Consider the following 14,093-nt stretch of genomic DNA (forward strand, 5'->3'; position numbering starts at 1 on the left):
AATGGCGTTAAATTTATATTAGTATTGATATTTAAATGTATATTGACCTCTTACAGGTTAATAATAGAACAGTTTAACAGAAAATGAATGGAGAACATGAAAAAATATTTCTCAAAACGAGACATATAAAAAGCTTGTATCACTTGTCATCCCGTTGACCTTTGATTTACTTGAGCAGGTGCCAGTAACGTCTCCATTCTTCCCTGTTGCATGCTAGGTACCCAATGGTATCTGCTCACTCCAGGAACAAGAAGAGCATCAAACCATTCATAGACAAAGAACTCTGACCATCTTGTAGGTGGGTGGCCAGGCGTTCTTTTGACATCCCATGGAATCCACTCAGTAGGGCTCTAGTCCAGTGGTCGCTTCCAAATCGCATTGCATGTCCAGCCCATCTGATTTTTGATGCCTTGGCAAACAAGGCAGTGTCCCTGATTCTCAATCCTTGGCAGAGGTCAGAACTACGCATTCATTCTCTCACTTGAGTGAAACCTGATACTCCCTCCAAGCATCTGTCTGTCATCCCATGGCTCATCGATTTGTTCGAGCGGGCACCAGTAACATCTCTCATTGAGAGACTTGTTGTTACTGTTTTTGGCATATCCAATACGCATGGGTAGCTTGCCGGTCTCTTTGAGAGGGGCAGAGGAATCAAACTCGGGTCGGGTCCTCTCCAAGCATAGCTCTTTCAATTCCTCTTTGGGAGACCCAATAGCATTCTCATCCTGTTTTCCTAGGGCCCAGGTCTCTGAGGCATATGTTAGTGCAGGAAGAACGGTGGTGTTAAAAAGATGTGCCCAGAGTCGGGCACTTCTTTGATGCTCTTGAAGGCATTCCACAATGCTCTCTTCCTCCTGCGCAGCTCTGGTGCCAAATCGTTTGTCATGTTGAGTTCTCAACCTAGGTACACATGACTGCTGCATTTGGAGATATTCGTCCACTGAGAGCAAATGGAACATCAGGAACCAGTCAGTTTCTCATAAACATTGTCTGCATGAGATTCAGCTACAGTCCGGCCTTTCCACACTCATGGCTGAAGTTGGCCAGCATTCGTGCTGCTTGGCTTATGTTTGATGTTATTAGAATGATATCATCAGCGAAGCAGAGGTGGTGTAGTTGCTGACCGTCTATATTCACTCCCAATGCTTCACATTCCAGTCGTCACATTACATTCTCAGGGGTGGCACTGGAGAGTTTCAGTGAAATTGTATAAACCAGCTGAACCCCTCTCTTTATGTTGATGATCACTTTCTTGTAAAATGGTAAGATCCTGGTGGTGAATCTGTAATACAGCTCACGGAGGATCCTGATGTACTGAGTTTGAATGCCCTGTTTGGCTAGGCCTTCGATGACCACTTCAGTCTCAACAGAATCAAAGGCCTTCTTTAAATCAATGAATGTTAGATAGAACGGCATCTTGAACTTTCTCGAGACCTCGATGAACATAGTCACCGTGTGCATATGGTTGTTCGTGCTGAACCCCTTTCGGAACCCTGCTTGCTCACATGGTTGTCCTTTATCTAGTGTTCTGCCTATTCTATTCAGGATAACTTGAGTAAACAACTTGTAGACGACGGACAACAGGAGTATTGGGTGATAGTTACCGATGTTGTGGATGTCTCCCTTCTTGTACAACAGGCTGGTCCTGATGGTTTTCCATTGGGATGGAACCTTGCATTCAGACAGATAGTGTGTGAAGAGCTGAGCCAGTGTATTGATGAGTACTGGCAGCAGATTCTTCAGGTGTTCCAGTCTGACCTTGTCTAGACCGGGTTCTGTACACTTCTTTACCAACGAAATGGCGTGTAGGATTTCGGAAGGGAGAATGCTGGAAACGACATATCCATCCTGTGGAATTTTGTATGTGAGCAGGTGGACATGGCTATCGAAGAGATCCGAGTAGAAGTTGTGGATAACCTTTTCCATTACCCTTCTGGAAGATGTGATAGATCCATCAGGACATTGGAGGGCAGTCATCTTGGTCTTATAGTTGGCAAAGGACAGGCGGGAGATGTGAATACTTTTCCTGGCTTCTGCCACATTGGCCAGCACTGCTGCTCTTCTCTCTTTGAGGGCTTCCTTTATCACTTTCCTGCACAGCTTTTTGAGCTCAGACATTAGCTTGTGATTGCCTGAGGCTCGTGCCAAACCACATTGGCGAATGAGCTCGAGAATTTCCGAAGACCGGCGTCTTTTTGTGGCTTTCTCACTCTCTGCATTCATCGCACAGTCATGGAGGTGCTGAACCAGTCGATCATTTTCCTCGTCGATGTTGTCAATGAGGGCATCTTCCCATATTACCACAATAGTGCCAAAGAGCTCCCAGTTGGTGGTCATTCTGGGAGTTTTCTTCTTAAACTTTGCAGCCCTTTCTCCCCATTCCCTGAAGTAGAATTTTGCATGAAGAAGATGGTGGTCTGATCCCATTTGGAATTTTGAGACAACAGTGACATCGGTCAGGCAAAACTATTGGTTGAATATGATGTGGTCAATTATGTTGTGGAACTGTCCACCAGGAGACTCCCATGTCTAATGTTTAGATTTGGCCTTCTGGAGCTGCGAGTTGCCGTGGATGGTCTCGGTCAACATGATGAACTCACACAGTCTCTCACCCTATTTATTCCATTCTAGGCCATGGTCCCCGATGTGGAGTTCTTTGGGAGACCTTCTTGGTCCTATCTTGGTGTTAAAATCACCCACAATGACCTTGTAGAAGGTGTGGTCTTCTTTATATAACTTCTCCAGCTCCATGTAGAATTTCTCAATTTCTTCATTGTAGTTGAATGTTGGTGTGTGACGATAAAAATAGAAACTGCCGGAAATGAGCTACATCTATTCAAATGTAAGCATCTGATTCGGGTTGTTAGGCATTCAAATGAATCGATGTGCATGACCAAGTTCATGTTGATGAGGATACCGACACCACCAACACCTCTACCATCGCATGTTCTGAGGAACAGTTCTTCTCCAGTGTTGAAAACTGCATGATGTGATCGATGCCTTCTCGTCTCACTCAGTCCCATGACGTTATACATGATCTTCTGCACTTGCACCATCAGGTCCTCGATGGAAGCGTCCAATGCTAGTGTACCTGTGTTGAAAGTACAGACAGTCATTTTAGTCCTTCGTTTTGGCAGCCTAGTCCGGCCCTGAGATTTTATTAGCATCTCTTTCCTTGCCCTTCCCAATGCTGCTGTATCGGGTGCTCTTTCAGAGTCAGGTGAATGAGGCCCATTATTGTTACTGTTCTTGGCATAGTGAATATGCCACTGGTAGCTTGCCAGGCTCTGCCATGTGGGAGGGATACCCTCAGTAGTATGCCAGGCTCTCTGAGAGGGATGGAGGCTTTTAAGGTGGCCTCTAATTGTCCTTACGGGTGTTCCCAGTCTTGTGAATGCAAGCTTTTGGTCGACTGGCATGTTGTAATGATCTGCACACTGACAAACACGCACCTGCCTGCATCTCTGGGCAGCACCTGTTAGTTCACTCTTTGCCGGTTGGCACTATTGCCACACACACCCCCACCACAATGAGGTGGTGAACCATCGAGGGGGTTTTGAGAAGTATTTGATAATATTAACAAAATTAAAATACAAGTATTACTTAATTTTTAAAATCATTTTTGTTGAGGAAATGGTGTTTGCAATACTGTTGATTATACATTTCATGATATATCATTCCAACACCACACCCAACACCAGAGAGTCCTATTCTCTCCACCAGTGTCATAAGAGGCCCTAACACTGCCCACCTTCCTCATGTAAGCTCAGTTTTGTAAGAGAAAACTTCCAGTTCTTATTACATTAGCTGTTTGTTGTTCACTTTCTCTGTTAGTTTATATCCCACATATAGAAGACTTTTTAAATTTATTGTGGAGGTGGTGACACCTACACATATGTTGATGAATAAAGCTAAAATACTGAAACTTTGGAAAATTGCAAATCAATAAAATTTATTTTCAAAAACTGTTTCTCTTTTTATAGTATAATTTTTAATTAGTAGAATAATTCTATACTAATGCATTTTTAATAAAAAATAGTGTATGGATGAGGATAAAATTTAAAGGAAATTTAAAAGATAAAATTTAGACAAAATAATTTAAAGGAAAAAAATCAAAAGGAAAATCCGAATATGCCAATAAAATTATGATAGTTCATTTTATATTAAAATGGAATATTGGCCTTATGTTACAAAATATTGCATTATAGATGATGTCAAAATATCTTCATTACATATAAAATGTAATAAAATATACAGAGATGTAAAAATCACCTGACTAGGCATAGGGTATTAATTTATTAATGTGAAAAAGTATAAGAACCTTGACAAGCTAGGAATCAACAGATCTTCCCTAATCTGGAAAAGGGCAGCTATAAATGCCATGAGTGAATGCAATGGCAAAATGCTGAAAAGTTTGTCTTTACTTATAAAGAAGATCCCTTAATGCTACTTGCAAGGTTAGTTTCAGGCTATATGAGGGAATACAATAGAGTATTTCCTAGCTGGATACCTCAAGAGTATTCTTGGTGAGGTGTTCATTGAGCTGTTTTTTGTTTGTATGTTTGCTTTCTGTAGGAAAACATTGGTTTGTCTTTTCTGCCTTGCCACAGGGAGCTTAGGTTTATTGGGTTCTCCCATCACAGTGCTCCCATTCCTCTGTGTTTATTTGTAACTTCTTTCTTTGTGCTCTGTTGACTTGTAAATATTGTTCTTCTTTTCTCCTTAAGTCCTTTGCATAGTTGATGCAGAGCAATGTCCTTTTTGTATGGGCACAGGAAGACAGTAAATGCTATGCTTTTGTAACATGGGAGTTAATTGACTCTCAGTGATATTTACCTCCTGGGCATCTGTTCTCTTGACTTCAGCCTCAGTTGTCCTTACTTCCTAGCACCCCAAAAGCAGGATCCTGACGAGGAACTGGATGGACCCAGGGCAAGTGGTGAGCTACCCTGGCATCAAAATGGGCCTAGCCAAAGTTCCATAATGCTTAACTATAAATTAAGAGCTTGGTCATGGACAAATGCTGTCATGATCCAAAAAGCAATAACTAGATTCGGACTCTGCTAGGGTTAAGAATGATTAATCTGGCCTGAGCATTGTAGTCTGAGTCCATGGGGAGATGTTCCCAGAAGAGCTGCCCTACAAGCCTCAATGTATCTCTTACTGTGTCCATACAAAAATAACTAGTATTAAGATGTTAAGTTATTGGACTAAGGAGAAGAGGAACGCTAGCCCCTAGGTGGTATTTCTGCCATTTAGCGAGATGTGTAGTCAGGAAGGGCTTTCTTATGTTGATTTTGCTACCTGACTGGGTGTAGCCTCCACCCCCAGTGCCAGAGGGTTGGAGAGAGGAGAGAGAGCAGGGCAACTAGATGGAGCGTGGAGAGACTAGTGATGGGGACAGAGGGAGAAGAATGTAGAAGAATATAGGAGCAGGCATGTGGAGAGAGAGAACCCAGGCTGCGAAATGGAGCATGGAGAGATGAGCGGAAGAGAGAGAAGGAGACGGGAATGAGGGACAGTGTGAGGCTAGAATGGGGGCTCAGAGAGAGGCACGTGGGGAGAATGGAATAAACAGCAACTGATCAACCAGCCGGCTTGGCCCTCATTTCCTCCTCCATCTGCCCCATGAGTCGGGCCACCCAGCTGGGTGAGTGGCCCTAGACCCCCTGAACCCATGCGGCAATGGGGAGAGCCATCGTGGCCTTCCCTGGCTGCCCTGGGAGATTATACAGCTTACTATAGCCCATTATTGTCTTCTGACTCAAAGAATCTCTTTTGATAGATCTGTTATGAATAGTATGGGATTTCCTTTGTATGTAAGTTCCTTTTTTCTTTCTTTCTTTCTTTTTTTTTGATCTTGCTACCTTTGATATTTTGTCTCTGTATTTTGTAATTCTGAGTACAGAGTTTTTCTGTTCGAATCTGTTTTTCCAGCTTCTTGTGTTCTGATTCTTGCTATTTAATCCTCAACTCTGGGAAGTTCTTTTCGACTTTTTTTTGTCGGGGGGTCGGGGATTGGGCTATACCCAGTAATGCTCAGGGGTTACTCCTTGCTCTGTACTCAGGAATTATCCTGCTGGCGGTGCTCAAGGGGGACCATATGGGATGCCAGGAAAACAAACTTGGGTAGTCTGCATGAAAGGCAAGTGCCTTACCTACTATACTTTCACTCCTGTCCCTCTGGGAAATTCTTATCCATGATTTCTTGGCTTTTCAACTAAGTCACCTTCATATTCCTCAGGGACTTTGATGATCTTATATTGTTCCTCCTTTTATTGAACAGGAGTGATAGCACAGTGGGTAGGCCGTTTGCCTTGCACATGGCCAACCCGGGTTGATTCCTCCATCCCTCTCGGAGAGCCCGGCAAGCTACCGATAGTATCCCGCCTGCACAGCAGAGCCTGGCAAGCTACCAGTGGTGTATTTGATATGCTAAAATCAGTAACAAGTCTCACAATGGAGACGTTACTGGTGCCCACTCAAGCAAATCGATGAACAACTGGATGACAGTGCTACAGTGCTATATTGTTCCTCTTGATTATCTGAGAGTTCTCTGGTGTGCTTTTCATTTCTTTTCAGACTTTCCTCCATCTTCTGTTGTTTCTTACAGCTTTCCTGCATCTTATCTTGCATATCACCAATATTTTCCTCAGCTGCTATTATTCTGCTTCTAAGACTTATTTTTTATATCACCTACCATACTCTTCATTTTATTCTGACTGTGGTCTTCTCATTTCTGTTTTCATTATTTCTTGTGCTTTGCTGACTACCTGTTTGATTGTTTCTTTGAGTTCATTAAAATATCAACATAGTATTAATACTGTTATTTTCTGAAAGTTTACAGAGCTGGTTGGTACTGGTAGAGCCTTTATGCTATTATTTTCACTTGTTGAGCTGGGAGGGCTTTTATACAGCTTCCCTGTTGTATTTTCGGTACTGCTATGCTAATAGTGAATCTTTGTAGTTATTCTCACTGAGAGTCTCTGAGGGGTTAGACTGAGTGTCATTCTTCCTTTTCTGCCAGTCTTCACCTAAGGACAAGAGATATATGTGTGAGCAGTGTGGGTTATTATGAGTAGAGCTGTACAGGGGCTGGAATGATAGTGCAGTGGGTAAGGCATTTGCCTTGCCTGTGGCTGACACAGGTTCGATTCCTCCTTCTCTCTCAGAGAACCCAGCAAGCTACCAAGAGTATCTCGCCCACACAGCAGAGCCTGGCAAGCTCCCCGCGGCGTATTCAATATGCCAAAAACAGTAACAACAAGTCTCACAATGGAGACATTACTGGTGCCTGCTCAAGCAAATTGATGAGCAACAAGATGACAGAGCTGTTCAGGAGATACGGAGGTGGCTGGCCCTGCTGAGATGGCAGAGAGTGGGCATGGAGGCTGCTGAAATCCAACTCAGTCAGAAATCTGCTTCCTATTCCAAATAGGCCCTAGAGTTTCCAAAAGGTCAGCTGAGAGGTTAATCTCTCATGGGAGGTTGAAGGAGTAAGCAGAGGGTCTGAGATATAGAGGCGGGCCTGCTGAGATCATATACAAGTATTCTTTCTCCCTTCATTTTTCACTTTAGAAACTTACTCTATAGTAGAATGATCACATAAATCAAATATATATTTAAAATATATAGTAGCATTGTTATATATTGTATTTTGTTAATACAAAAATCTAAAAATATTATGAAAAATGAAATTTCTAGAAAATATTCTAAAAAAACCCTGAAAACATTAATTGGTCAGAGATTAGGTAAGCATTTCTGACAAAGAAAAAAATACATATGCAATAGGAACATCATAAGGACTTTCATAAAGACTCTCCCAAACATATTTTTACAAAATATTGAAAAATATTTTGAATGTCAAAATATTTTGACATTATTTATACATGATACACACTAAAATTCACCCATTTCATGAACAGTTCATTAGTTTTTAATTTACTCACAGAGTTGTGCAACAATCGATTCAGCTAATACCAGAACATCAAAAAGAAACCCATAGTCCCTTCTTTGCCCCTGAAATCACTAATGTACTTTCTGCCATGGATTTGTTTTGGACATCTCAAAAAAATGAACTCATACAATATGTGGCCTTTTTTGTCTGGCTTCCTTCACTTATTGAGATGTTTTCAAGGATCATCAATGTAGCAGCATGAATCAATACTCTATTCCTTTTATGGCGAAATAATATTCCAATGTGTGAACAGATATTTTATTCATTCAATAATTAAATAGTTTTGTATTGGGGTTTTTCCTACCTTTGAACTGTTCTTAATAATGCTGCTGTGAATATTGCATATTGGTTTTTTGGTGTACACATATTGTCACTTCTTTCAGATATATATTTAGGAATAAATTTGCTATATCATATGTTGACTTAATTTTTTTGAAATTTTTTAAAATTTATTTATTTATTTATTTGCTTTTTGGGTCACACCCAGTGATGCTCTGGGGTTATTCCTGGCTTTGCACTCAGGAATTACTCCTGATGGTGCTTGAGGGACCATATGGGATGCCAGGGATCGACCCTGGGTTGGCCACATGCAAAGCAAACTCCCTACCCTCTGTACTATCACTCCAGCCCCTGTTGACTTAATTTTTTTTTTTGCTTTTTGGGTCACACCCAGCGATGCTCAGGGGTTACTCCTGGCTTTGCACTCAGGAATTACTCCTGGAGGTGCTTGGGGGACCATATGGGATGCCGGGGATCGAACCCGGGTCGGCCGCGTGCAAGGCAAACGCCCTACCCGCTGTGCTATCGCTCCGGCCCCTGTTGACTTAATTTTAATATTTTGATGAACTTTCAAATTATTTTCCAAGGTTGCTACTTATTTTATAATGTTGACAACAATGTGTGTGAGGTCTAAAATTTCTCCATATTCTTGCTAACACTTGTTTGCTGTTTCTATTTAAATCATTTTAGTGGGTATAAAATGATGCCTGTGATTTTTCTTTGTGTTCCCTTTGTAAATAATGAATTTGAGCATATGTTCATTAATGCAATGGTAATTTTTATCTTCTTTGGGAAATTTCTATTCAAAGACTTTGCCCGTTTTTCAATTAAGTCATTAATTTTGCTGTGGAGTTGAAAAAATAATTTGTGACCCATACAAGTTTCTTATCAGGTAGATGATTTGCAAACATTATCCTCATTCTCTGTATTGTATTTTTCATTTTTCTGATGATGTTTAGCTGCAACAATTTTTTTCTTTTTAAAAACTTTTTTTACTGAGTCACTGTGAGATAGACCCTTACAAAGCTGTTCATGATTAGATTTCAGTCACATGCTATTCCAGCACCCATCCCACCACAGTGTACATTTCCCAGCACCAGTGTCCCTAGATTCCCTTCCATCACCCCCACCCACCCACCAACAGCCTGCCTCTATGGCAGGAGCTTTTATCTCTTTGTGTTTCTGTCTCTGTCTCTATCTCTCTTTCTCTCTCTCTCCTTTTGGGCATTGTGGTTTGCAATATTGACACTGAAAGTTTATCGAGAGTATTCCTTTACTTACTTTTAACAGTCAGCTCTTGTTCAGCATGATCACCCCCAGCTATTATTGTCATACTTGTCTCTTCTCTAACTTACCTATCCTCTGACCTCCACACACTTGTGGTTGATTCCAAGTATTGACCAGTCCTCCTAGCCCCTGTTTGCGCTATCCATGGATATTAGTCGTTCACTATATATTTTATATACAACAAATGAATGAAGTCATTCTCTATCTTTACCTCTCCTTCTGACTCATTTCACTCAGCATGATACTCTCCATTTCCATCCATTTGTAAGCAAATTTCATGATTTCATTTTTCCTAACAACTTCTTAGTATTCCATTGTGTATATGTGCCATAGTTTCTTTACTTATTCATCCATTCTCGGGCACTTAGGTTGTTTTCCATATTCTGGCTAATGAATTGTGCTGCTATGAACATAGGAGTGCAGATGGTGTTACTGCTGTGTGATTTTGGACCCACAGGTATATTCCCAGAGGTGGTATTACTGGGTCAAATGGGAGCTCAATTTCTATTTTTTAATAGAAATGTCCATATTGTTTTCCAAAAAGGCTGGACCAGTTGGCATTCCCACCAACAATGAAGGAGAGTCCCTTTCTCCCCATATCCACACCACCACTGGTTGTTTCTGTTCTTTTGTTTGGTTTTTTTTTTTGCTTTTTGGGTCACACCCAGCAATGCTCAGGGGTTACTCCTGGCTTTGCACTCAGGAATTACTCCTGGCGGTGCTCAGGGGACCATATGGGATGCCGGGGATCGAACCCGGGTCGGCCGTGTGCAAGGCAAACGCCCTACCCGCTGTGCTATCACTCCGGCCCCTGTTTTTGTTCTTTTGGATGTGTACCAAGTCTCCATGGTATGAGATGATATCTCACTGTTTTGTTCTGCATCTCCCTGATTAGCTGCAACAATTTTCAAGAAGTAGTTTATCTCTTTTTCCTTCTTTCATTTGTGTTTTATAAATGTATCTAATAAAGATTTATCTACTCAAGGACACAAAGGACTTGTTCTTTCTTTTTAAAATTTTGCAGTTTTAGATTGTATTTTTGGTTTTGTGGTCCATTTTGAGTTAATTTTCATTTATGGTTTAAGTACATATTAGATTTTATTCTTTTATACATAGCTATCCAATCTGTCCCAGAACCATATGGTGAAAAGATTATTTTCTTCGTTAAATTGTGTTGTTAATCTTGTAGAAAACCAATGATCATAAATGTAAGGTTTAATTCTGTAATCTTAGTTCTGGTACTGGAGCTATATCACAGCAGGTAGGGCGCTTGCCTTGCACGCGGCCGACCCGAGTTTGATTTCTTCATCCCTCTCAGAGAGCCCAGCAAGCTACCGAAAGTATCCCGCCCACACAGGCAGAGCCTGGAAAGCTACTCATGGCGTATGTGATATGCCAAAAACAGTAACAACAAGTCTCACAACGGAGATGTTACTGGTGCTCACTCGAGCAAATCGGTGAACAACCGGATGACAGTGCTACAGTGCAGTGCTATTGTATGGTATATCTACATGATAATATCACACCATAACTTGCTATCTTGATTACTACACTTTTATAACAAAATTTGAATTCAGAAACATTGAATATTACTACTCTTAATTTATGATATGCCCTTCAACTTTAACAAAACTCCAACTAGGATTTTGTTAGTCATTGTGCCCAATACATAGATCACTTCCAGGAACATTGCCATCTTAACAATATTGATGGCAATAATAACATTGCCACCAAATAATATTTGATCCATAAACATGGGATTCCTTTTTATGTATTTAGTCTTTTATCTCTACAATGCTTTGTATCTCAGCATATAAGTCTCACACTTCTTTTATTTAATTTGTTCCTATACATTTCACTTTAATGACAATACTGAAAATGATTTTTTCTTAATTTCATTATGAGATGGTTTATAGCTAGTATAAAAATTCATTTACTTTTATATATTTATCTTGTGTTTTCCATCTGAGTAGTGTGTATGTGTGTCCAACTTAGAGAAGTTACTCAAAAAATTTCTTAAAAATAGTAATCATAGATTTGGGGGTAACAGTAATGAAGAAAAGGTCATTTGTATTGCTTTTTTCATTTGTATTATTAAGTTTTAATCTAGTGTATGGTTATAACCATTTCACCATGCATTGCATACAATGGATGCTTAATTTGCAGTATAAAAATTATTTTTTTACAGATACCATGTAATCTCTCAAAGTTGCAAGGCATGACACTTGGAGCATGTTTCAACTATATCATTGTGTGATCTGTCATACTTACAGGTGGGTCCTTTGCCCATGTTCATTTATCAGAAGTATACCATAGATATAGATGGCGAATATTATATTAAGTTTCAGACCATATGGTGCGTAGAGTCTGGTATATACTTTATCAGAACACTTCCCTAATTCACATTTATACCAAATTTCACATTGCTTCTTCAGCTATGTAATTTTTTTCTCCTCATTAATCAGAAGTTTTGAAACTTATCAATGTAAAGAGAAACAAAGTGGAGTAAGTCTTTGTGAATGTCAAGAGTTCTAAGGTAGCTGAGTCTACTTGTTGTTTCTTCTTCTAAGTGAGGCTACCCTGCTGCAGGTGACAACAGCACAGATGATTAGATTTGGTTCTGGAAGAAGTTTATTTTCGAAACTGACATCCTACCCAGTACTAAATACAGCTTGTTTCCTCCTTTCAAACAAGGGTTTTTTTTTTCTGTTAAACGTTGATAACACTCTTAGCAATGTGTTACAAGGTCTTCTGTGGCTTTCTCAAAACCCTCTTCTCAATTTTCTTACCTTAATAAATTTGATTCTTGTATAAAGGTCTCTAACTGCCTAGTTTCCTTTATTTTCCATTCTTTCTTTCTTCTTCTTACTTCTGTCTCTATTCTACTTTCTTGGTGTCTTTCCAGGTGCTATAAGGTAGTATAAGAGATTTTGATTATTTTTAAATTTTGCCAGGTTGGAAATATCACATCTGTCTCCTTATGTGTCAGATTATTACAGGTAATATTAGTGTCATGTTAGATACTATTAATCATTAAAGGTATGTTGTTCCAAGTGCTTTGCTGTATAATCCTCACAAAATTCTCAAAACATTGACCTAGGTGACTAACCTTTTGGTCAATGTTTTGAGAATTTTAATTTCCTTAGTCAAGAAAGGTAAGTCACTTAGGTCAAACAACAGATATATATCATTAAGGAAGTCCAGGTAGTCTGACTCGAGAACTCACACCCTGAACACTCATGCTATACTACCTCTTCATAGTAGGATTAATGTGTATTGTATGGCACTAGACGAAGAAGACACAATTGCATGGGAAGGAGTAATGGGGACAGTAACTCCATTGTAAATTAGTTTTCAGTTGACTAAAAAGATTGTACACTTGTTAACTTGATTTTACCAAAGCAAAATGTGAAGAAATTAAAAAATAGATAAAGTGTGTAATGATTGGAAATGATTTTATTATTACTTTTATTGCATGTTTTGATTATAATTCTGAGTTCTGGAAACTGGTGATCTTTTTACTCTCAAGACTCTCAAGAGTTGAGAGACTCTCCAAACAATAATAGTGAGTTTTGTTGAAATATTGTATGCAATCAAAGTGAAAGTAAAGTGAAATTTATTAGTTACACAGGCGGGGGGGCTTAGGGTGGGGGGGGTTGGGGCGTGGGGGCGTTTGGGTGTGAGGGGGCGGGGTGGAGCTATACTGGGATTCTTGGTGGTGGAATATGAGCACTGGTGAAGGGATGGGTATTCGAGCATTGTATAACTGAGATTTAAACCTGAAAACTTTGTAACTTTGTAACTTTCCACAATAAAAAATTTAAAAAAAAGAAGTTATGATGAGTAGTATCCTCCCCAGAAAAAAAAAATACTCTCAAGAGTATGTGACTTTAGGAAGGCACACTCAAAGATCAGGATACATTAGAAAAAGCCGGAGACATATTAGACACATACACACAAATACACACTATGTTGGAAGAATAGAGCTGATGTGTCTAGCTAAAATAGAAAAAGGAATAGAATAAAATGTATTTAACCAAGTTATCATTGATTTACAATAGTATATAAGTTCAGGGGAAAGCTTCACCCTCTCTAGGGCTAGGGTGTGTAATTATCGCCACTCCCACCACCAAATGTTCAATGCCATCCCACTACCAAAATGACCCTATGTTCATTATTCTCACACTTATTATTTCCTCTGGTAACCACCATAATGAAAGTATAGGAGTTAGTTTGTTGTTTCTTGTCAGTTCATTTGTTTTAATAATTCATATTTCAAGTATGAGTGAAAACTTCTCATAATTGTCTTTCATTTTCCTATTTCACTGAGCATAGTTCCCTCAAGATTCATCCATTTAGTAATAATTTTATCTTTTATAATAGCATAGTATGGTTTCATTGATTACACAGACCACAGCTTCTTCATTCATTCATTTGCCCATAGGCATTTAGGTTGATTCTATGTTTTGGTTATTGTGAATAACATTGATATGTGCTTTGGGATGTAGGTAGCCTTTTGAATTTGTGCTCTTATACCCTACAAAGAGATTTTTAGAAGGGGTAAACTGCA

General features: G+C 39.7%; 1 protein-coding gene across 3 annotated transcripts in view; it reads left to right on the plus strand.

The window, feature by feature from the left end:
* SPRY3 (sprouty RTK signaling antagonist 3) overlaps positions 1-14,093 on the plus strand; it is a 159,353-nt gene that overhangs the window by 126,628 nt on the left and 18,632 nt on the right. The window contains exon 4 of one of the 3 annotated variants that reach the window (XM_055122111.1): positions 11,712-11,796. The exons of the other annotated variants lie outside the window; for them this stretch is intronic. The gene's annotated coding sequence lies outside the window, so the exon portion shown is untranslated. The remainder of the gene's footprint in view (positions 1-11,711; positions 11,797-14,093) is intronic. 3 annotated transcript variants of the gene reach the window in all.

The sequence above is a fragment of the Sorex araneus genome, chromosome X (assembly GCF_027595985.1).
Source record: "Sorex araneus isolate mSorAra2 chromosome X, mSorAra2.pri, whole genome shotgun sequence".
Taxonomy (NCBI): domain Eukaryota; kingdom Metazoa; phylum Chordata; class Mammalia; order Eulipotyphla; family Soricidae; genus Sorex; species Sorex araneus.